Source organism: Capsicum annuum, chromosome 6 (genome assembly GCF_002878395.1).
Source record: "Capsicum annuum cultivar UCD-10X-F1 chromosome 6, UCD10Xv1.1, whole genome shotgun sequence".
Taxonomy (NCBI): Eukaryota; Viridiplantae; Streptophyta; class Magnoliopsida; order Solanales; family Solanaceae; genus Capsicum; species Capsicum annuum.
In genome coordinates, this window is record NC_061116.1 from 33,651,310 (window position 1) to 33,676,894 (window position 25,585).

General features: G+C 37.1%; 1 long non-coding RNA gene across 1 annotated transcript; it reads right to left on the reverse strand.

The window, feature by feature from the left end:
• Positions 1–827: 827 nt before the first annotated feature.
• On the reverse strand, positions 828–7,519 carry LOC107873464. Its single transcript, XR_001675345.2, has 3 exons — positions 7,281–7,519; positions 6,836–6,905; positions 828–1,150 (listed from the first exon to the last, which is right to left on the reverse strand). It is a non-coding gene; the product is annotated as an uncharacterized LOC107873464 (long non-coding RNA).
• Positions 7,520–25,585: the final 18,066 nt, after the last annotated feature.

The window sequence follows — 25,585 nt, forward strand, 5'->3', positions numbered from 1 at the left end:
TTTCATTTACAACTCTTCTAAATATATCTTAACTTTCTATACGTTGATATATACTTCTTTCAGAAAAAAATTAACGAATACAAATATGAGCAAAAATTGTATGTTCGTGTGATGGATGAAACTGGTCATATAACTTTACTGCTTCGGAATCGCGAGGCTGTGCAACTTATAGGAAAGTCCGCGAGGCTGTGATGGATGGAACTGGTCTTTTTAATATAATCTCCTATTGTGTTTGAATTTATCTTGACACAACTTTACACTACATTCTTTTAGAGACTCCCATCAAGAACAATCTTACAGGATGTGGATCATCCCTAACAGAAATAGTGTTGATATGACAGAAAAACAGACTTTCAAAAGAAGCAAATCTGTAGGAAATTCCCAATGCAAGAATATGATGATGAATGTAACGACAAACAAGTCGACAACAAGGTTCGCAGAGTGATTAAGAAGGAAAAAAATATGATGTCGGAACTACATGGTCAACTACATTTACTTTTCTGCAAATTTTACTTTCAGTTTATTTTTATCATAGTATAACCTAAGTTTCATGTACTGTTTACAGTCAATTATGAACAAGTATTAAATCAGATGCTTGTACAATGTAATGAAAAGTATGTGGTGATGTTTTATATTTCTTTATATGTGGTGTTGTTTCATATTTCTCTATCCACTTAAGGAGTCAACTACACCAACGGATGGTGTTTAACGGCATAATAAAGGTCGGTAACAAAACCATTGTCAGGTTGTTTGATGCTTCTATAGTAGTCCAAAATAATCTACTTCACATTATTCTCTTCCACAAAGAAGCACATAGACACAAAAGGTTATAAACATTCATTTCGATAATCATTTAAAAGAGTACGGTATAGGTAAAACCGGTTGCTTAAGTATGCATGTGTCATGATCCTATTCTTCATATACATGATAATCCAATTAACATCATATAATCTTCTCAAATGACAAATCAGGAAGCAAAGAGAAGTACCTCCATAATCATGACAAAGCAAGAATATCCTAATAAATAAATGGCCCAAAGGAAAAGATGGCACTTGCTTGCAACTAACAAAATAATTACCAGAATAACAGCTTCTTTCAACTTGGTGTGAAGGCGTGACCCTGAATCTTTAACACTTTTATGAGACCATATCTGTATCAACAAAGTACCTCGTGGACATCAATCTTGAATGAGATATGAATACGACTAATATAAGTGTAAGAGAAATGAGATATGAAAACGACCAATATAAGTGTAAGAGAAATGAGATATGAATACGACCAATATAAGTGTAAGGAAAATTTATCTCCGCTCAACCTAATATTTAGCCAATAATAGTATCAGTTCTTGCTAAATTTGAATGGTTTGTTGTTAATTTCTTAGTTCTCCAAATTCAACGATGAGATTAAACAACATCAGGACACCTTTACAAGTCCCTCCAGGGATAGTGAGTATATTAATGCTGACATCTAGCACGCCATTTGTTCTAATTTATAGAATACTCTTTCTCCATTTCAGGATCTCACAAGATGTTCATCATAATAACATCCCTCTACAACCTTCACACCTTTAAGAATTCAAATTCACTATTCAAACTTTAGATGTGAAATGATATTTACCAACTAACCTCTTCGCTTTCATTTTTGGCAAAGATCTGTAACAATTTCATCCTAACTCATCACTATAAATGTTAAAAATGTTATATATGTTTCACTTGAAAATGATTCAGCACCAATCGCACCGGCCCCCGTCGCCGGTTCTGCTGCAATTGTTTACTGCTGCAACGGTTCTGCTGTCACCGGCCCCCGTCGCCGGTTCTGCTGCAATTGTTTACTGCTGCAACGGTTCTGCTGTCACCGGCCCCCGTCGCCGTCGCCGACCGTCGGCGCCGACCCGACCTCCGGCCCCCGGCGCCGCCCTAACGGCTCTCTCTCTTTCTAACGGCTCTCTCTCTCTCTCTCCCTATCCTCTCTCCCCCTCTCTCGCACCGGTCCCCGGTCACCGGCGCCGTCGCTGACCTTCGGCGCCGACCCGACTGCCGGCCCCGACCGCCGACCCCCCCACCCTTACCTGTCCTGTCCGTACCCCCCCCCCAGCGGGGTACACCAGCCCTCCCCCACCTCGGCCTTCAGACAGCCAGCCGCCGCCCGGTCTCCAGCCGCCACCCGCCGCTCCGTCTCCAGCAGCCGCAGCTCCAAGCGTAATCCGGTGACTTCTAACCTTTGTTATTTTCGTTATTTCATATTCCATTTTATTTCATTATTTCATATTCCATTCTTAGTATTATGCTAGTAGTAGCCCCTGTACCTTGACTTGCGTGGAATTTGTGGACATTGTCTGTTGTCTGTTGTTGCTGTTGCTGTGGTCGTTTCTTCCACTGCTTTGGATTGGGTTATTGGCTGGGAACCTGTATTTGGGGCGGTGGGTGTTGAGTCCGGTGGTGTTTGCCCTCTAATTGAGTATAGTTTTGTTTCGGGAGTATTCCTTTGAATTTGTGTGAGCCTTGTATTTCCTTGCTGCTGCTTTGATACTACCACCGTGTATATCTGTATATTTTCCTATACTTTCGTGTAGTTGTGGCTGTGGGAGGTAATGGGTGGATAGGGTCATGTCCGAGGGGGTTGGGGAGTGGGGCCGTAGTGGGGGCGGGGGATAAGGAGAGGGCAGGAGTGGGAGGAGGCCAAGGTTTGGCTGCGGGGGGGTAGTGGAGGGCGTGACGGTAGGCTGAGGGTTGGGTCTTCGAATATAGGGACCCTTCAGGGTAAGTCCATAGAGCTTGTGAAGATTCTTAAGAAGAGGAGGATCAACATTGCGTGTGTCCAAGAGACCAAGTGGGTAGGGTCTAAGGCTAGGGATGTGGATGGTTACAAGCTGTGGTACTCTGGGAGCGACAGGCGTAGGAATGGAGTTGGCATCTTAGTAGATGAAGAGCTTAGAGGTCAGGTAGTGGAGGTGAAGAGGATCAACGATAGGTTGATGACTATTAAGTTGGTCATTCGGGGGTTTACCCTGAACGTGTGTAGTGCTTATGCGCTGCAAGTGGGATCGGAGGGGGAGGAGAAGATGCGATTTTGGGAGGCTTTGGAGGAGGTGGTGAGAGGCGTGCCTAGTTCGGAGAAGATTGTTGTAGCAGGGGATTTCAACGGGCACATCGGGGCGCTACCCGGAGGCTTTGGTGACGTGCATGGTGGTTTTGGTTTTGGGGAGAGAAATGAAGAGGGGGCGACCCTACTGGAGTTTGCGAGGGCCTTTGGGCTGGTGGTGGTGAACTCGGGCTTCCCGAAGAAGGACGAGCACCTGATCACCTTTCGAAGCGCGGTAGCCAGGACTCAGATTGACTTTTTGTTGCTTAGGAAAGGGGATAGGGCGTTGTGTAAGGACTATAAAGTCATCCCGAGTGAGAATCTTTCGACCCAGCATAGGCTCTTGGTTATGGATTTGGGTATAAAGAAGAATAGAAAGAGGAGGACTAAGGAGTGTAGACCGAGAATTAAGTGGGGCGGCCTGACGCAAGTGAATGCGTGGGAGATAGGGGAGAGGTTGGCGGGAATGGGGCTGTGGGAGTGTAGGAGGGACGCGGATAGTATGTGAGACAGGGCGGCAAGGTGCATCAGGGAGAATGCAAGTGAGGTGTTGGGTGTTTCTAGGGGCCGGGTCGGGCACCATCGGGGGGATTGGTGGTGGAATGAAGAGGTGGAGAAGAAAGTGGGGACCAAGAAAGGGGCGTATGCTAAGTTGGTGGAAAGTAAGGACGAAGAGGAGAAGCGGGTAAACAGGAAAGAGTACAAGCTAGCGAGGAAGGAGGCGAAGTCAGCAGTCACGGCAGCTAAGACGGCCGCTTTTGAGAACTTGTATGCAGGGTTACAGGGGAAAGGAGGGGAGAAAAAGTTGTTTAGACTCGCTAAGGCTAGGGAGAGGAAGGGTCGTGACCTCGATCAGGTGAGATGCATTAAGGGGGAGGACGGTAGAGTGTTGGTGGAGGACGGCCACATTAAGAAGAGATGACAGTCGTATTTTCATAGGCTCTTGAATGACGAAGGGGATAGAGCTATTGTGTTAGGGGAACTGGAGCACTCAGAGGAGTGTCGGGATTTTAGCTATTGTAGACGTTTTAAGGTAGAAGAGGTTAGGCAGGCTGTCCACAGGATGCGAAGGGGTAGGGCGACGGGGCCGGATGAGATACCGGTGGAGTTTTGGAAGTTCGTTGGAAAGGCTGGTGTAAGGTGGTTGACTGGATTGTTTAATGAAATCTTCAGGACGGCAAAGATGCCCGAGGCGTGGAGGTGGAGTTCCATGGTCCCTCTCTATAAGAATAAGGGGGACATTCAGAGTTGCAATAACTATAGGGGGATTAAGTTATTGAGTCACTCTATGAAGATCTGGGAGAGAGTGGTCGAGGTGAGGCTGAGACGGATAGTGTCTATTTCGGAAAACCAGTTCGGATTTATGCCCGGCCGCTCGACGACGGAGGCAATCCACCTGGTGCGGAGGTTGGTGGAGCAGTATAGGGAGAGGAAGAAGGATCTGCACATGGTGTTTATCGACCTGGAGAAGGCATACGACAAAGTCCCCAGGGAGGTGCTTTGGAGATGCTTGGAGGTGAGTGGAGTACCGCTGGCATATACCAGAGTAATTAAGGATATGTATGATGAAGTGAAAACCCAGGTGAGGACGGCGGGAGGAGACTCAGAGCATTTCACTGTCCTGACAGGATTGCATCAGGGATCTACTCTTAGTCCCTTTTTGTTTGCGTTGGTGATGGATGTGTTGACGCGGCGCATTCAAGGGGAGGTGCCGTGGTGTATGCTTTTTGCAGACGATGTAGTGTTGATAGATGAGACTCGAGGGGGTGTGAATGACAAATTAAAGGTGTGGAGGCAAACTCTTGAGTCTAAAGGGTTCAGGGTGAGCAGAAGCAAGACAGAGTATGTGGAATGCAAGTTTAATGACGTGAGGCGGAAGAATGAGGTAGTAGTGAAGCTGGAAGCACAGGAGGTATGTAAGAGGGATAAGTTAAAGTATCTTGGGTCCGTGATCCAGAGTAACGGTGAGATTGACGAGGATGTCTCGCACCGTATTGGGGCGGGATGGATGAAGTGGAAACTCGCGTCGGGGGTGCTGTGTGATAAGAAGGTGCCGCCCAAGCTTAAAGGCAAATTCTACAGGGTGGTAGTCCGTCCGGCCTTGTTGTATGGAGCGGAGTGTTGGCCAGTTAAGAACTTCCACATCCAAAAAATGAAGGTGGCAGAAATGCGGATGTTGCGCTGGATGTGTGGACTGACTAGAGGGGATAGAGTTCGGAATGAGACTATCCGGAGAAGGTTGGTGTGACTTCAGTGGAGTGCAAGATGCAGGAAGCACGATTGAGATGGTTCGGACACGTGAAGAGGAGGGGCATGGATGCCCCGGTCCGTAGGTGTGAGAGGCTAGCGTTGGATGGTTTTAGGCGGGGTAGGGGTAGGCCGAAGAAGTACTGGGGTGAGGTGATTAGGCGGGACATGGAACAGTTACAGCTCACCGAGGACATGACCCTAGATAGGAAGGTCTGGAGGGCGCGAATTACGGCAGAGGATTAGGGCCAGCTTGGGTCGCTAGTGTAGGGAATTACTTGGTGGGGGTTTTATTCCTGTTATGATTCCATGTTCCGTGTTCCATGTTTTATTACGAATCTGTGTGCTTTCCTCTGCTTTCCTCTGTTTTATATTACTTATGGGTGCCGTATTTATGTTATGTAATCTGCTTCTGTGCTTTACTATGTGTTTGTGTGGTATCTCGTGCCTTGAGCCGAGGGTCTATCGGAAACAACCTTTCTACTTCATCAGAGGTAGAGGTATGGACTGCGTACATCTTACCCCCCCCCCAGACCTCACTAGGTGGGAATACACTGGGTTTGTTGTTGTTGTTGTATCTGTATTTGGCTTAGATCACCTAGCTTACCAAAGAGTTTGTGTTCCTGAACTTAAGAAAAATATACCAATTAGTTCAATTTGGTATAAACGAAATAAACAACGACTCAATACGACACTGACTATAGAAATGCAGCACACTATGAAAGTCATCAATGTGAGATAATGAATCAAGAAAATAGATAATTGGAAGGAAATAAATAGAAGACAGGAGTTAAAGAATAAGAGAATTGGCAAATCGAATAACCCTCAGGAAAAGAAAATTTGAGAAAGAACTGGTAAAGATTATCAACCATGACAGAAACAAGGATAGCTGCAAGCGTTATGTGAATGATTTTATATATTTCATGAAAACAACATACTTTGATAACTACAGATAGAGGTGAAAAGAAAAGGCCAATGATGCATCTAATTCTATCTTCCTCAAGGTTGAACTTAAAAAACATACTCAACAAGTTATATGGTAACTATTACTGGTGAGAGGTGATAGGTATCCCATGAAATTAGTAGACGTGTGCAAAAGTTGGCCCGAACATCACGGGTATAAAAAAAAAGACAGTTCAAATGACAAGTGGTGGTTTAGTAATTGAAACAAGCAACTACTACTAATATTTTTAATATTAATACATTAACTTTTAATTGGAACAAGAAACTACAACTAATATTTGTGTAGAATTTTCATGTAAACTAATGATTCTTTAAAATTGCAAAGCTGGTAATGCTTTGTAATGTAAGATAGGTAGTCCTACAACTACTAGATAGTCAATATCAGCAAATCTCAAAATTTATGAGCCACCAAATCATTCTTTAAATATCCATTGGACAAAATGGAAAATAGGGGTTCCATCTATCTATGAACATATGAAACGACTTAAATAACATTCACTGTAGCTCTAACTCGAAAATACAAGAGAAAGGGAAAAAGACTCACTTCTCAAAATTATGACGAAATCGTACAATGACATCATCTTCTATTCTAATTTCTTTCCATTTCTGAATTTCTACAGATAAAAGCACGTAAACCAATTAATATTAGATAATAGGCATTAAAACTTAAAAGGGGTAACAAATTTCTTCACTATATTATGGGTTAAATGGTAGATTTATATTAATGAAGGCAAAGGCATGAAGAAGGTCCATAAGATACAGATAAAAGAAGCGACTAAAGAACTAAAGAAACCAAAACTACAAGGAGGTCTAAAGAGCTCAATAATGATATGAGACAATCATCTTAATCTGTCTGCCTTCCTTGAACCAAAGACAGGAAAAGCTTAAGGACCTATTGACCAAAAGTGAAACCAAGAAATTGGTCCTTACACTACATCCCTTTGGGTTCATTAGTAAATCCAGAACAGTATTTACTAGAATCAGCTTACCATTTGCTATTCAAGAGCTCCAGCTCCTGTCTGCTTCAAGGAGTGTAGGATATTCTATCATATTGCAGAAAGATATCATGTATAGGCATTCTTTCAATTTCTTCTAGAACATGCATGTTCTAAATTCTGAATTGTAAAAATTGAACGGAGAAAACTAGATGGAAATTTTGGAAAGAAGAAGAGAAGTGAAGGTTCTAGAGTGAAAATATAAGTGGCACTGTACTTTCCTATTTCTAGATTTATACTTTACTACTATTAGACCAATCTTTTCTCCAATTAAATTTTTGGCCACCATTCATTTTTATATATATTTCCAATTTTTAATTAAATAGTCTTTGTAAGTTGTACTTTCTCTTTTTTAAATCCATAATTTAAAAATATTATTACAACTTTTATAATTTATAGTCTAATAGGAGTATAATTTATTTATTTGTAATTATAAATTATTTCATTGGGGATTAAATTAATATTAGTATTATTGTTATTAAATATATTTTTCTATTTTCAAAATATTTTAACAAATTAATATAATACAAGATAAATACAACGTTATAAGCAAATTTTAAAAAAATTGGAAAAGGTAATATACTTGACAAATTTTTTAAAATATATAATTTGTGTTCAATTTTATTTAGAATAATAACTATTAAATGTTTGAGTGTTTGAATCTTTTGAAAAATTAAAAAAAACTGTTACAATAATAGGTAAGTAGGACCTATATCTTTTTATGTCAGTTACTTAAACTAATAAATATTTTATATCATAAAGTATTTTAAAATATAATTAGCACTTATTTAATTTAATATGCTTTTAAATTTTTATATTATAATCGACATCTTAAATTATTATAGACAAATTTTAAGATCATCCGCGCATCACGCGGGTACGTTAACTGGTTCATCTTAAATATTGAAGAAATAATTTATGTTCTTTGAATATTTTAATTTGAAAGAAACTATTACGCATGTTGAATATGAATCGAGTTATAATTAAAAAAAAAAGAAAGAAAAGACATTAAAACATCCCTAAAGTTATCTCAAATTTTTAAAAAGACACTTTAAGTTTGTGGGGTCTTATTACCCCACAAAACTTTGTAAATATTGTTGTGAATACGTAATTTTGATCGATTTTTTAGTCCAACTTTAGATTCAAACAATCTCATTAAAAATATTATTATTAATTTAATAAATCTTTTTATTAAAGGTTGATTTCGTCCCTTACTTTTTCATTAGGTCTCTAATTTTTTTTTCTCTACAAAAAGTGGGGAAAAAATTAAAATTTTTAGAGATGAAAAATATTGTGAAAACTTACTTCATAAGGAATTGGAGAACAAACATGATGATTTCTAACAATATGCTCAAACACACTTACATAAGCTTGAAGAGGGTACCGTTACCCTAAATTCTGTTATTTTATGGTGTTCGGGTACAAGAATCTGTATACACGCAACACCAACTTCAACTCTAGTTCAAGTCCAAGACAAGAACACTTTTGAAGTTACTTAACACCTTAAACACTAGATTATGAATAATCTATCTAAGAAGTGTGCTTATTTTCAGAAAATAGATAAAATAGAATTTGTAAGGCCAAGTCCCCCGACTTCACGGTGTGTCTTTAAGAAATAATTTTCCTCACTGTACCTGAGGTTATAGAATCTTCCTCCCTGGATAAAATGGCCTTCAATCCGAACAAGAGTGGTAGCTCAAATTATTAGATTCAACGAACTCACTCAATAGTTTGATTGACCACACAGAATGTTTTGAAGACAAGAAGAGAGTTTGTAATTCAGAAAATTCATATCTAAACCTGTGGATGAAAGTAGGTTTATATAGCCTTCATATGTCTCTTCTGAAAAGTGGCAATGGTTCACTTAAAAGGTGTGACCTTTCTTGAAAAATCATGTCTGTTGAAGGATTGCATCTTTCTGTTTAACAGGAAAACCATTTCATGAATCAGTGTGTCATTTCGTCGAAGGATTGCATCTTTCTGAAGCTTCAGTTCGAAACAGTGCATCCTTCTGAAGCATCAGTTCAAAACGCTGCATGCATGCATATAACTGGAGGATCAAAAAACAAAAAAAATTTTCTGCATTTATATTTTTCATTCGGATTAAATTTCTGTCAAATAAATTTTGTCCAAAAAGATAGATCTCATCGATCGATCATTTGACAAATCCAAATCCAAAGCCGAAGCCGAAGCCGAAGTCGAGTTGAGCAAGCAACAATGATGAAGGCGCGAGGTATCTCTTATTTCTTGCCTCACTTACCAAGTGAAATAAGTGTTTCTTAATATAAACACTTGAAAGTCACATTCTCCCACCAATGTGGGAGAAATAATAGACTTTCCATTTTAGTGTTTTCTTTTCTGTTATTCCTTCCACTTGGGTTCCTCCATTTTCCATTCACACTTTATCTATACTTTTAACCCTACAATCCCCAACATGAATGGGGAATAACTATTTTTCATAAAATTTTACGGATAAGTATGTGATCATCAAGCAAAGACTGATTGCATCTAGATAAGTGGGTTTTTCTTTGAACTTTCCGTAGTGAACATGCATCGGATTCACTCAATCAATTAGTAGATTTGATATCTTTGAACCGTCGAGTTTTAATGTACACCTAGACAACACATGTCACACAACCAGCCTTTTACCATTTATGGCTCTCACGGTTTTATTCTTTTCAGCCATGAACATGTCCCAGTTTCATGAGAGCTTAGAGAGTAGGCCTTTGCTAACATTCTCCTTGAAGCGACTTTCACTTCTCCCTCACATAGGTGATTTATAAGTGCTCAATCCTATAGATTAAACTATTTGGTTAAATCTACCAAATTTAGATAATCATTAAAAGACTTTTCACCTTAAGTCTTATCATTATTAATAACCATTCTCTACATCATGAGAATGAGTTGGGTATATTGATAATGTTGAACCTGTCAGTCACAACTTTGTTTGATCTCCTTGAACCTAGCTCTTGGTATCTCCAGTCTGCTAGGTAGAGTTACCACCATGCTGACTTGTCCTAGGCATTAAACTCATTCTCTTGGATGTCCTTTCCACTCCTTCTCTAGATAGAACTTTTGTAAGTGGATCTGACACATTATCCTTTGACTTTACATAGTCAATAGTGATAATTACACTAGAGAGAAATTCCTTATGTCTTCGTTATATGTGATGAGATTTACCATTGTACATCATGCTCTTTACCCTATCTATTGCCGCTTGGGTATCACAGTGTATACATACTGGCGCTACTAGTTTAGGCCAATAAGGAATATCTTTCAAGAAATTTCAGAGTCATTCTGCTTCTTCACTGGTTTTATCCAATGTGATAAATTTAGATTCCATTATAGAGCAAGCAATACAAGTCTGTTTGGATAATTTCCAAGAAACTGCTCCTCCACTGATAGTAAATACATATCCACCTGTGGATTTTAGTTTGTTCGATTCGGTGATCCAATTTGCATCACTATATCCTTCGAGTATCATGGGATATTTATTATAATGCAAAGCATAGTCTTAAGTGTATTTTTAAGATACCCCAAAACTCTTTTCATTGGCATCCAATGAGTTTTATTGGAATTACTCGTGTACCGACTCAATTTAATAATAGCAGATGCTATGTCTGGTCGTGTACAGTTCATTATATACATTAAAAATCCCAATACTCTTGTGTACTCCAATTGTAAGTCACTTTCACCTTCATTCTTTCGAAGTGTAAAGCTCACATCCAATGGAGTCTTGGCAATACGGAATTCTATTTAGTTGAATTTATCAAGTACATTTTCGATATAGTGAGACTTTGACAATGCCAACCCTTGTGGAGTTCTATGGATTCTTATTCCTAAGATCACATCCATAACTCCAAGATCTTTCATATCGAACTTGCTCTTGAGCATTCACTTAGTTGCATTTATGTCTGAAATGTCTCTACTGATGATCAACATATCATCTACATATAAACATACAATGACTTGGTGATTTGGAGTGTCTTTAATATAAACACATTTATCACATTCATTTATCTTGAATCTGTTTGCCAACATGGTTTGGTCAAACTATGCATGCCATTGCTTAGGTGCTTGTTTTAGTCCATAAAGTGACTTAACAAGTTTACACACCTTATTTTCTTTTCTTGGACCACAAAACCCTCAGGCTGTTCTATGTAAATTTCTTTCTCTAATTATCCATTTAGGAATACAGTTTTCACATCCACTTGATGGATTTCAAGATCATATACCGCCGCTAAGGAAATTAACATTCGAATCGACGTTATCCTTGTTACCGGTGAGTATGTGTCAAAGTAATCAAGGCCTTATTTTTTTTTTGAAGCCTTTTACTACAAGTCTTGCCTTGTATTTGTCATTAGTACCATCCGCCTTCATTTTCTTTTTGAAGATCCATTTAGAACCTAAAGGTTTATTTCTTGGAGGAAGATTAACCAATTTCCATGTATGGTTGCTTAAGATTGAATCAATCTCACTATTGACTGCCTCTTTCCAAAAGGACGAGTCTGATGATGACAGTGCCTCTTTAAATGTTTGAGGCTCATTTTCTAAGAGAAATATTATAAAATCTGATCCAAACAAACTAGACGTTCTTTGACGTGTACTACATCTTGGATTCTCTTCATTATGTACATTCTTATTTGGTTCATTTCGAGGTCGTTTAGATTCTCCACTAGACTGTTCATGTCTAATTTTATGCGGGTAAATATTTTCAAAGAATTCAACATCATCTGATTCAATTACCATATTTTCATTTATATCCGGATGTTCGGATTTATGAACCAAAAACTAACATGCTTTACGATTTTTAGCATATCTTATGAACATGCAGTCCACAGTTTTAGGTCCTATCTTAACCCTTTTAGGCATAGGAACTTGAACCTTTGCTAGACCCCCCTCCCCCCCCATACTTTCAAATATCTCAAGTTGGCTTTCCTTCCTTTCTATTTTCATAAGGAATTGATTGTATCTTACTATGAGGAACTTTATTGAGTATACAGTTAGCTGTAAGGATAGCCTCCCCCCACAAGTTTTGTGGTAAATAGGAACTTATAAGTAAGACATTCATCATTTTCTTCAACATTTGGATTTTTCTTTCCATAATTTCGTTAGATTGAGGTGAATAAGGGGTCGTAGTTTGATGGAAGATTCTATTCTCTACACATATTTCGGCGAAGAAAGATTCATATTCTCTGCCCTATCACTTTTTATCATTTTTATCCTTTTCTCTAACTGATTTTCTACTTTAGTTTTGTATTTCCTAAATTCATCTATTGCTTTATCCTTACTATTTCGAAAGTAGACATAACAATATCTAGTGCAATCATTAATATAAGTTATGAAATACTTTTTCCCACCACGTGATGGTGTTGACTTCATATCACAAATGTCAGTGTGTATGATTGGAATTACTTTCAACAGACTTATAAGGATGCTTTGCATACTTTTATTCCACATACGTTTGACACTTTGATTTATTGCACTCAAAGTTTGGCAAACCTCTAAGTTAATCAATTTTTGTAATGTTTTGTAATAACATGGCCTAAACGTTCATGCCATAAATTATAATACTCAAGAAAGTAAGAAGAATTTGAACTTTTATTGATTTCAACATTCATTCCATTCATCTTATAAAGGCCCTCGGTGAGATAGCCTTTTCCTACATATACTTCTCCTTTGCTAATTACAATTTTTCAAGAAATGGTTACACATTTGAATCCGTTCTTGTCTAGAAATGAAACAAAAATCAAGTTCCTATGTAATTCCGGAACGTACAAGACATTTTTAAGTATCAAGACCTCTCCTAAAGTCATTTTCAAGCCCACTTTTCCTATTCCTTCTACATTAGCCGTAGCAGAGTTAGCCATGTAGATCATTTCTTCTACTTGAGCTGGAGTGAATGATGAAAACAACTCTTTGTTGGCACAAACATAGCAGGTGGCACCAGAATCCATCCACCACTCACGAGGATTCCCCACCTAGTTGCATTTTGAAAATATACTGCACAAATCATCACATTCTTTGTTGGACTCAATCATATTTTCTTGGTCCCTTTTCTTTCTTTTCATAGGGGCATGACAATCCATGGAATTATGGCCAATCTTGTCATAGTTGAAGCACTTTCCCTTGAATTTATTCTTGGTTTGATTGCTTCCTTGTTCAACTTTCTTCCTTTTCTTAGAATTGTTTTGGTCATCTTCTACAATATGTGCTCCATTAATTGTAAAATTCCCTTTTGACCTTCTCTCGGCAGCCTTATTATCCTCTTTAATACGCAGTCGGATAATAAGATCTATGACATTCATCTCCTTGCGTTTGTGCTTCAAGTAGTTTTTAAAGTCTCTCCACATAGGTGATAGCTTCACAATGATCGTTGCTACTTGAAAGACATCATTCACAATCAAACCTTTCTCTAGGAGATCATGGATGATTACTTGCAATTCTTGCACTTGAGAGACAACCGATTTGCTATCTATCATTTTAAAGTCCAGGAAACTTGCAACAAAGAATTTCTTAATTCCCGTATCCTCTGTCATTTATTTTCGTTCTATTGACCCCTACAATTTCTTCGATGTCTTAGTTCCACTGTAAACATTATAGAAGTCGTCTTGGACACCACTCAAGATATAATACCTACAAAGAAAGTTCGAGTGTTTCCAATCCTCTACAATTATGAAATGCTCTTTGTCCGAGGTTCCCTCGGGCCAAGGTTCCCTCGAGCACCTCAAGAGCATCATCACTAGTGAACCTTTGAAGACATAGTGTTGTGAGGTAGAAGAACATCTTCTGCTGCCATCGCTAAAAGTCAATGCTCATAAATTTTTCGGGCTTCTCCGCAGGTGCCATTAGTTGTGGAGCATTTTCTCGACTTGTTGAGGAAATACTAGTTGCCCCCACAGTAGTATCCGCATCTTGCATTTGACTTTCGTTAGTCATTTTTTCTGTCACCACAAGACAATAAAATTTAGTATTTTAAGAATACTACTTATAAAGTTAAACAACTTTAAACTCTTCTTCTTGTTTCTAGTTAACGGTGAAGTTTTTATGACTTCCAATCGTTAACCGAGTGATATTTAACTTTTGATGAAGATTTTATGTCATCGAATCACTAGTTAAGTTCAAACAGAGTAGAAAGCTTTAAGCTTTAATCTCCAAAAACAAGTAATACAGATTCTGCAGGTTATTCCTTCAGATTATTATCATATAGTGTTCGGGTACAAGAATCTGTATACATGAAACACCAACTTCAACTCCAGTTCAAGTCCAAGACAAGAACACTTTTGAAGTTACTTAACACCTTTAATACTAGATTAAGAATAATCTATCTAAGAAGTGTATTTATTTTCAGAAAATAGATGAAATAGAATTTGTAAGACCAAGTCCCTCAACTTCACAGAGTGTCTTTAAGGAATAATTCCCCTCACTGTACCCGAGGTTATGGAATCTTCCTCCTAGGATAAAATGGCCTTCAAGCCGAACAATAGCGGTACCTCAAATTGTTGGATTCAACGAACTCACTAACAATTTGATTGACCACACAGAATATTTTGAAGACAAAAAAAGAGTTTGTAATTCAGAAAATTCATGTCTAAACCTGTGGATAAAAGCAGGTTTATATAGCCTTCATATGCCTCTTCTGAAAAGTGGCAATGGTTCAATTAAAAGGTGTGACCTTTCCTGAAAAATCATATTTATTCATCCAAAGATTGCATTTTTTTTAACAGAAAAACCATTTCATGAATTAGTGTGTCATTTCGTTGAAGGATTGCATCCTTCTGAAGCATCAGTTCGAAGCGCTGCGTGTATACATATAACTGGAGGATCAAAACACAGAAAAAAATTACTGCGTTTATATTTTCCCTTCGAATTAAATTTCTATCAAATAAATTTTATCCAAAAAGATAGATCTCATTGATCGATCATTTGACAAATTCAAATCCAAATTTGAAGCCGAAGCCGAGCCAGCAACGACGACGATAGCGCGAGGCATCTCTTATTTCTTTCCTCACTCACTAAGTGGAATAAGTGTTTTTTAATATAAGCACTTGAAAGTCAATTCTCCCACCAATGTGGGAGAAATAGTAGACTTTCCATTTTAGAGTACACTTTCCATTTTAGTGTTTTCTTCTCTGTTTTTCCTTCCACTTGGGTTCCTCTATTTTCCATTCACACTTTATCTATACTTTGAACCCAACAAATTCATCCTTATTCTATTATTTTTTTTAGTTTTCTTCCATTTGGTTAAGAATTATTGTTCTGATTAAAATGTTGATTTTGAGTAATACTGTAATTCAAAGAACTTGTAATCGATATTTTAAATTAGTGTTATGTTGATTATGTACAATACTATAATTCAAGAACTTTTAATCGAGATTTTTCTATTTTGTAATCTGGTTATTGATAGTTGTATTAGGAGATCTACTTGTAATCTGTTTGACATTATAACAATAGTTTACCTCAAAACCTAATCGTAATTGAGAACTTGTTTTCATAACTTTTAACAAAAGAAGAAGAAATTAAAGCTAATACATGAGAATTTCTTACCTTTTTAATTTGATTTTGTTGAGATAGAGCAAATTTATTTTGAATAGATCTTCCAAACATCCCCGATGGCCATTAATAGAGAATTGAGTAAGAAGAGAAGCTGCCACTCATAAAGAAAGAATAAAGTTCTTTCCACGTGGCATTTTTAATTGGTTCCTGCAAAAAATATTTTCCATTCACGCGCCTGGCAACACACATAGACTGAAAATCCATAAAAAGTGTATTTATAATGGTCTTTACAAGGTTTGTGGGGTAATAGGATCCCCACAAACTTAAAGTGTCTTTTATAAAATTTGAGACAACTTCAGTAGTGTCTTTATGTCTTTTCTCAAAACACAAAGTCAATTTTGAAGTTAAAATTAAAAAGGGAAAAGGGTCGAGTTTATTCATATACTTTGAAAATATGGTTAAATATACTCTCCATCATACTTTGGGGCTTCATTTGCCCTTGTTGTCATACTTTAGGGCTAAATTTACCCCCCTACTTTGAAAACTGGTTAAATATATCTTTTGTCATACTTTCGGGTCAAATTTATTCTCGATGTCATTTTTTGGGGTCAAATTTACCCTCGCTGTTAAGAAATTTTTTATATGTACCCTTTCTTTAATAGAAAACCCAAATCAATGTCAAATGTCCCGTAAAACATATCCTAATATAACTTGCCCGAACCAACTTGAGCCACAAAAAATACAAAAACAAATATACCTTCCTCAGTTTTGTTGGTCAAATTTTTCCAACGATATTAAAACACTAGACATTTGTCAGTTCATAACTCATGAAAAATAAATTTACATCAGTGCAAACTCAAACAAATATACGATCCCTCAGTTCATGGATATGTATCAACACATAACTCATGAAAAAAGGCACTTAGCGATCAAATCTAATACATTAGGCCTAGTGATATTTCTCTGGATAATTGAGTTATCACTACTAGAAAAAACAGGAAAAGCGACCACAAAAAGTGACCACGTATAGTAGCTTTTCCTATTTTTGCGAGCACAAAATTGACCACAAGCTGTGGTCGACAAAACCATGGTTGCTTTTTTTTAGAAGCAACCACATGTGTCCGCTGATTATTTAATTTTAACAAAAGCGCTTTTATTTATTTAATTAATTAATTTCTTAATAATAAAAAAGACTTGAAAAATGGTTAAGGATAGTGACTTGAAATGCGAATTAGTGACTAGAAAATGGTTGTGTAATCACTTGAAGTTTGAATTAATGACTTTAAAATGGTTAAGTGTAGTCAATTGATATGTGAATTAGTTACTTGAAAATGGTTTAGTATAGTCATTTCGAATGTGAAATAGTGACCTGAAAATAGTTATGGGTAGTGACTTGAGAATGTGAACTTGTGTTTTGAAAATTGTTAAGTATAAGAACTTGAAATATGAATTAGGGACTTGAGAATAGCTATGTATAGTCACTTGAAATGTGTACTAATGATTTGAAAATGGTTAAATGTAGCGACTTGAAATGCGAATTAGTTACTTGAAAATAGTATGTGTAGTGACTTGAGAATGTTAACTTTGTGTTTTGAAAATGATTAAGTATGGTAACTTGAAAATGTGAACTTGTGTTTTGAAAATGATTTAAGTGTAGTGACTTTAAATGTGAACTAGTTACTTCAAAATGGTTAAGTATAGTCAGTTGAAATGTGTACTAGTGTCTTGAAAATAGTTAAGTCTAGTTATTTGAAATACTGATTAGTGACTTGAAAATGGGAACTTGAATTTTAAAAATGGTTAAGTTTCACAACCCAAAATCCAATGGTTATGATAACACTCGTCGCGATGAACCTTGATGAGTAATCCTATCACCCAAACTGATACACAAAGGGGAAAAGATGGAAATACCCCAAGGTAGAGCTTCTTGAACGAAGATGAACCACATAAGTAATTATAACAATGAAGAAAGAACATATCCAAATACCATACATTCTCAAAACTAGGTGTCGATAGTGTAAGAACTTCTAATACAATCCATGAGTTGAATACATAGAAAATAAACACCAGAAAACAATCTCTGTCTCTGAATACTAATAAATACATAACTACTACAGAAAGATAGAGGTGAACTCCAAATGTAGGAATGTCCAGCCACTACCTTGAGAAATCTGAAGGCTTCCGAAATTAATCAATCCGAGGCACACCCGAAGCTGAAGCTGCATAAAAAAGTTGAAGTAGGAGTGAGTACGGTCCACTTGTACTCAATAGGTATCATAGGCGGACCGAGCAAAAGTGGATAATAAAGCATACAAAATACACTTTAAGGGCACGTTACCTACAATCAGAAAATGTCCCACAACGGTAGCCCACACCGCTTGCACTAATAGTTCTAATATATCACATATATTGCAACAACACACCAAGATAGAACACAAGTATGCATTATATCATATACAAGTAGAACAAGGGTGTCATGAGCAGATTTAAAATTCATGAAGGCACCTACTAATTCCCACCAGTAGGTAAGCCAATACCATAACCCGGAGATAACGTAATGGGTTAATTAGGTAAGGAAGGCCCAACATAGGCTAAATTTAAGGATATTTATTATAAACACAAGGGTTCTAGATCAAATAATCAGTCATAGAAGATACCAATCCCTAAACTTGGTAGAGCTAGTACAAGAGCAACTAATGGTAATAACACAACTTCAAGTGTAGAATAGCTAATACATCTATTTTGTATACTAAAGATTGAATACAAAAGATGAAAGGAAATCGGGTGACTCAAACTCCAAGAGTTCACCCTATCTCCTAGAATCCATCACTGAACGAACCATGATTAACGACGATAGCTAATACTCAAATCTACACCAAAGAGGTACAAAAGTGTAGTATGAGTACTAAAACAATGGGTACTCAGTAGGCGTCATCGGCCTATTGAGCTAAATCATGATATAAGAACAATAAAGTGCAAGATAATCATAACTAAGTCAAGGTACAGAATTGAACCTGAATCATCTCCATTATCACTGTATATAATAAGTAAGCAATTCAGAATAACAGTATAACATATTGCATCAACACATGCCAATAGCGCGCTTATAAAAAGTATGAAATATTGGAAATAACAATGTAATATAATGTATCAATGTATGCTAATATTGCTGAGCATAAGGAATAAATGATTCGAAATCATAAAGCAACACAAGTGCAATCACAAGCAAACATTAGTAAAAATTTGGCACCCATACATCAACTAGTGCATAAAGTAAAGAATCCATCACGTTGTCCCATACCACTGAAGAGTACACCCAAGAGAGCATAAAGTAAAGAATCAAATCACCAATATATATAACCAACTTTCTCATTATCCATAGTTATCCACAATTTCCATCAAACGGCCATTTTCCAATATTCATAATCATGACCAATAATCATAATTGAATAACATATACCAATATACTTATAATCGTAGCCATACCACTATATAGGCATGTATCTCATTATTATACTCTATTCACTCATTATTAGCTAGACAATGCTTATTACTAAATCAATTACTTACTAGTCATTATATAACCTCTAATTATTACCCATCCACTATTCATCACTTAGCCACTATTCATGATCAATGACTAACTATTCATGATCAATGACTAACCATTATTACTCACTAGCCAAAAGTAGCATCTAGTCAAGATTCACCACTAGACGATATTCTTCAATTACCCAATATTCATTACTTAGTCATCAATAGCAACTAATTATCACCATCACTAAACCCATTATCTCTAACCACCATAATGAAATAATCATCCCTACTAATAGCCATCAATGCCATTAGTCCTCTTTATCACTAGGATTCACAAATCCACTAGTCACTATTAACTACTTAAGTAATATCCACCACTAAGCATCTTCCATCCTTAAATCAACAACTATACCACTTTATAACTCAACTCATTAGAAGACTATAAACGACACCTCTAATATCAATATCATAGCCAACCACACAAGAACATAAATAAATATATAATTGCGATACATAGGGCCAACTAGATTTAACCGGTAGGTGCACACATAGGTACATCAATAATCATATCCTCCGGCCTTTCCGGGTATCATTATATCATTATCATATCCTATGGACTCGAATCGGGTATCAATATCATAATAACATCCTCTGAACTCAAACTGGGTATCAATATCATAATCATATCCTTCGGACTTGAACCGGATATCAATATCATAATCATATCCTCCGAACTCGAATCGAGTATCAATATCATAATCATATCCTCCGGACTCAAACCAGGTATCAATATCATAATCATATTCTCCGACCTTAGTGGGCATCAATATATCATTATAATATTATTCGGCCGCTCGGGTATCATCATATCACCATCGTATCCTCCAGTCTTGCCAGGTATTATCAAATTATCATAATATTCTCCAGCCTTGCCAAACACCATTATCACATGAATATATCAACAATAAAAAACAATCCCCACAAGGAATAAAGTAAATAACGAGTAAGTAAATAACAAACCCCATGAGGGTAAAGTAAAGTGCAAGCCCCACAAAGTAAATAACGAGACCCATCAGGGCAAAAGTAAAAGAGAAGTAAGGAGAAGTATACCTTTATATCTCATCGTTCATCATCGAGGATAATTTATTCATAATTCTATGAATATATATAGCATGAATATTAAAAAGCATTAACGGGTTTAGCATGGTTAGTAGCATAGCTTCTCATGTGGTCAATAAATATACCTTTTAGAACCCTTAGTATCATGACTCATAATATTAGCAACAAGAAGGCTTCCTAGCATAATCACTAGTTTGGTTACTAGGTAAAAGAATCACATGAGTCCAAATATAATCTATGGAACATCTTTACATATACTTAATAAGCGTGTCTTCCAACACTATTAATGACACAGATCGAACAAGGGCCTTATCGTAATAGGCATCTTAAGTCCAACAAGGATCGGAGAACCCCCCCGATACCCAACCCAACCAACCAACATATACCCTGAGTCGAAAGAATTCTGAATATATAACAAGATGGAGATCATTTAGAATATAAATGAATTTGGGATAGGTCTATAACCAAGACTAAACTAACTAAGTCAACCATCCAAATTAAACCAACAACCATAGAAAAATAACCAAACCCATAGCCATAACGTACCCAAGTCAACAATTTGTCCATACAAAACCTCTAAAAAATCCAAGAATATCCGGTTGGGCCATGCTCCCGACTATAGACAAAACCATTATCCAAGTCTAATACAGATAAGACATAAGAAAACTCAAATCAAGAAATGGAGCCTTTCAAAGTAGGAAAGCTCACCACTTTAAGTAAACACAAGCCATCCCCAAATCCAAGTCACTAGCAAGAGGTGTGATAGTATGACCAATCCCTACATCGCATTGGGATACAATGTCCAAAGATGGTTAGCTGTTGGAGAGCTAGCATGTAACTTAGGGATAAGAATAATATAATGCTAAAAGTTCAAAACCAATCAACCAGTGCACATAACTGATGCAACACATGCATATACATATATATATACCATATCGGGATAGGGAACAAGATTAGCATGGACTTTGAAAAAATTAACTTGGGTTGTGTAGCATAACCTTTATATATCAAGGCACCCACGGGCTATATGTGAGCCGCTCTCCTCTAGCTGGAAGGGCCCCAGTACGTGTAGCCATACGAACCAGAGAATATTCGTAACTGTATATGCCTATACGGAGGACTCAAACCTCCCAGCATAATCAAGGTGAATTAAGCATCAATATATATATGGGGGACTCAAACCTCCCATTCATATATACATTCGGAGGACTCAAACTACCCAGTCATAAAGACACCCACGTCGGCTAGTGCAGTTTTTAGTGTTAGTCCTTCGGACTCCACCTTTACGATCTGACTACACATCTCGCTTTAAATCCTAAATTAAAACCATTCATTACACATACACAACTATTAAACTAATTACTTACCATGGAATATCGCTGTTATCATCATACTAACACTACTTGCAAGTGTACCAGATGTCATTACCATATTAGTCAATTATTCACTTAGAACTTGAACCCATTGTCTAACAAAGACATTAATTCAATTCATTGTGCTAGGACTCGAACCCATTTAACCAATTAAACCACCATGGTTACAATTCAAATCAATGTATAACCAATAAGGACTTCACAAAACCAATTCCCAGTGATTCATAATCTTTATGCCAATGCCTTAGTTCAAACTCAATTCAATATGTGGCTAATTTGTTCTCTCAGACATTTTCACAAACACTTTGAGGGCGTACCGTTACTAGACCAAAACCAAAGTAAAAAACATCAAGTTTAGGGTTAACCATGACCCAATTGTTAAACCATAAATACCAAGCACCCACATATGCAAAACCATCATTAAAACATTTATAAACACCACATAAACCAAGAGTAAACAATACTCAACAATATGCAACAAAACCCTCAACATTGGTTTAAAAAACACCATTAATGATTCATAGACAAAGATTTAAACACGTGATTTTCATGAACTACCAATGAGGGAAAAGTCATATGCCTTATTCACTAAGATTCAAGAATAGATTTTGGTCTTTAAGCCTCTAGACAAACACCTTGATGAAACCTTAGTCCAATCTTCAAGAGATAGTTTAGAGAGGATTTTGAAAGTGTTTTGATATTCTAAAGTGAGTAATGAGAGACCAATTAGTGTTATAGGACATGGGGTCTTAAGGGTTTGGGGTGGGAAATATCTAAAATACCCTCAGCTTAAATGCTGAAAAATTTGAGCAGGAGGGTACGACTTGGTCCCCCCCAACTCGTACACACAACATATAAGTGGTACATAGCACTCGTACCCTAGACATTAACTTAGACTCCAATCCTATCTAATATATGACCTCATAGACCAACTCGTATCCACAATAACGATTAGTACTCTAGAACCGTACCCTAGAAAACCTACCAAGGGCTTGACACATTGAGCAACATACGAGTGTCTCTTCTATTTCATACCATCAACATATGACTCTTATGATGTCCACTCATACCTAGTACAGAAAATAACCAAACCACACTGAGTAACATACGACCAAGACCCCTAAACCATACCCATATTATACGACAAGTAAGCATGATTCGTGTGATGATCAGAAAGCCCAAACTTAGGAAATTTCTAAGGGTCAAAAGCCAAGGTGTTTCAATTCTCCCCCACTAGGATCATTTGTCCTCAAATAACGAGTAAAGGCAAGCACAAGCATGATTTAACACAATATTACCCATCAAACTTCCCTTAAACCAATATTAGAAACTAAGGACATTAAGGAATCAATATTTCCTCTAACAAAGACATAAACAAAGATATTAAGAACAATGCATACCTCAAGATCAAATTTTTGGAATGGGAACAAGTGGGGATACTTGGAATTCATGTCCTCTTCCGCCTCCCAAGTAACTTCTTCAACCATATGGTTTCTCCAAAGAACCTTTACTGAAGCCAAATCCTTCATTCGTAACCGACAAACTTGACGATCTAAGATCTTAATTGGGACTACCTCATAAGACAAGGAATCCAAAATAACCAAACTTTCCAAAGGAACAACCGATGAAGGATCACCCACATACTTTCTCAACATAGAGACATGGAAAACCAAATGAATGGAGCTCAAACTAGAAGGAAACTCTAATATATCGAGGATTGAGCTTCCTCTTCTTACCTAATTTCATTACTCCCTTCATGGGAGACACCTTTAAAAATACCCAATCGCCAACTTTAAACTCCAACTCCCTACGCCTCATATTCACATAGGACTTTTGGCGAGTTTGAGTGGATTTTAACCTATCACAAATTATTTTTACCTTTTCCAAGGCTTAATTAACCAAATCAAGGCCAAACAACTTACCCTCACCAAATTCATACCACCCAATAGGAGAAAGATATCTCCTACCATATAATGCCTCAAATAGAACCATACCAATTCTAGAGTGATAACTATTGTGATAAGTAAACTCTATAAGAGAAAAATAGTAAACCCAATTACCACCATAGTCAATCACACAAGCACGAAACATATCTTCTAATATTTGAATGGTCCTCTCCACTTGTCCATCTGATTGCAGGTGGAAAGTGATACTAAGGCACACTTTAGTTTCTAAGCCTTTCTGAAATAACCGCCAAAAGTGAGATGAGAACGGAGTATAGCAATCCAAGATGATAGAAACCGGAGCACTATGCAATTTTACGATCTTCGCAAGAGACAACTTGGCATAATCCTCAGCCAAATAATTAGTCCTCACAGGCAAGAAATAAGTAGACTTGGTCATCGTATCCACAATGACCCAAATTGAATCACACTGATTCTAAGACCGAGGTAGACTGGTAATGAAATCCATATTAATTACCTCTTACTTCTATTTGGGCAACTCAATTCTTGGTATAAACCTTTGGGCCTCATGTTCTTAGCTTTCACTTGTTGACACACCATGCACTTAGCCACATCTCATTTTATATTGTTCCACTAATATAATTTCTTAAGATCATAATACATCTTCGTAGAACCAGGATGAATAGCATAATGCAATCAATGATCTTTGGCTAAAATCCTTTCCCTCAATCCACCGACATCAGGGACACATAACCTAGCTTGGTACCTCAAATACCATCACCGCCTATTGCAAAGTCAACAACCTTTTTCTGACCCACATTACTCTTAATCTTCATCAAGTCAGAATCCAACATCCATTTTTTCTTTATCTCAACAACAAGTGAAAATTGCAATACTTGATGCACAAACATATCACTATCCTCAGAGTCCGTGAGACGAACCCCAAGGTTAGCCACACGGTGAATGTACTTCACCAATTCCCGCTTATCCTCATCCATATAAGCTAGGATCTCCTTTCATAACTTTTAAGAGCATCAACAACTATGTTAGCTTTACCTGGATGGTACTAGAGCCTCATATCATAGTTCTTCAGTAACTCAAGCAACCTTATTGTTTGAGATTTAACTCTTTCTGAGTAAACACATACTATAGGCTCTTATGATTAAAAAGATGTCAATAGGAACCCCATAAAGATAGTGATGCCAAACCTTCAATGTAAATACCACCGCCAACAACTCTAAATCATAAGTTGGGTAGTTCTTCTCATGAACTTTCAACTACCTAAAAACATAGGCCACCACCCTACCATGCTGTATCAACACACAACTAAGCAAAATGCAAAAAGCATCACAATACATTACAAAGCCATCACTACCCTCGGGCAGGGTCAAAACTGGAGCTGAAATCAACTTATCCTTCAACTTCTCAAAACTACCCTCACATGTATTGGACCACAAGAACTTCATCTTCTTTTGGGTCAATATATTTAATGGGGTATCTATAGTTAAAAAACTTTCCACAAATCTCCTATAGTAACTGGATAAACCCAAAAAACTCCTAATATTGATTGGAGCCATGGGTCTAGGGCACTTTTATGGATCTACCATGATCTTTTCATTAGAGGTAACATGACCAAGTCACAGCCTTCAGCCAAAACTCAAACTTTGAGAACTTGACATGTAAATGTTGATCCTTCAAGGTCTACAACACAACATGGAGGTGATCCACATGATCCACCTCACTCTTAGAGTACACCAAAATATCATCAATGAACATGATGATAAACAAATCCAGAAATAGCTGGAAGACCCTATTCACAAAATCCATAAATATTGTCAAAGCGTTAGTCAACCCAAATAACATAACTAGG